A 1082-nucleotide genomic window follows, 5' to 3' on the forward strand; every position below is an offset into this window, starting at 1 on the left:
GCTGTAGGTGTGTACCGTAGGGTACATATGTCTCCTTCCTCTTGAACCTCCATCCCATCCCATCACATCCTTCTAGGTTGTCACAAAGTACCAGGTTGAGCTCCCTGCATTGTATAGCAAATTCCCACTGACTAGGCTTCCCTGATAGCTCAGTTGGTAAAGAATCCATCTGCAATGCAGGAGAGCTGGGTTCTATCCCTGGGTTGGGAAGATCCCCTGGAGAAGAGAAAGACTACCCACTCCAGTATTCTGGCCTGGAGAATTCCATGGACTGTATAGTCCATGGGGTTGCAAAGAGTGGACAGGACGGAGTGACTTTCACTTATCTGTTTTATATATGGTAACGTATATATTTCCATGCTACTCTCTCACTTTGTCCCTCTCCTTCCTCCGCTGTGTCCACAGCTCTGTTCTCTATGTGTTTCTATTGCTGCCCTGCAAAGAGATTTGTCAGTACCATTTTTCTAGATTTCATATATGTATTAATATTCAATATTTGTTTTTCTCTTTCTGTATAACAGGCCCTAGGTTCATTCACCTCACTAGAACTGATTCAAATTCATTTCTTTTTATGGCTCAGTAATATTCCATTGTACGTATGTACCACAACGTCTTTATCCTTTCATCCGTTGATGGACATCTAGGTTGCTTCCATGCCCTAACTATTGTAAAGAGTGCTGCAATGAACACTGAGGTACATGTGTCTTTTTCAGCTATGATTTTCTCAGGGTACATGCATAGTGTAAGATTGTTGGATCATATGGTAGTCTTTTTCCTAGTCTTTTAAGGAATCTCATACTGTTCTCCATAGTGAGTGAATGTCGCTCAGTTGTATCCGATTCTTTGTGACCCCATGGACTATACAGTCCATGGACTTCTCCAGGCCACAATACTGGAGTGGGAAGCCTTTCCCTTCTCCAGGGGCTCTTCCCAATAGCTGCATCAATCTACATTACCACCGACAGTGCAAGAGGGTTCCTTTTTCTCCACATCCTCTCCAGCATTTATTATTTGTAGATTTTTTTGATGATGGCCATTCTGACATGGATGAGGTGATAGATACCTCATTGTAATTTTGATTT

This window comes from Ovis canadensis, chromosome 10 (genome assembly GCF_042477335.2).
Source record: "Ovis canadensis isolate MfBH-ARS-UI-01 breed Bighorn chromosome 10, ARS-UI_OviCan_v2, whole genome shotgun sequence".
Lineage (NCBI taxonomy): Eukaryota > Metazoa > Chordata > Mammalia > Artiodactyla > Bovidae > Ovis > Ovis canadensis.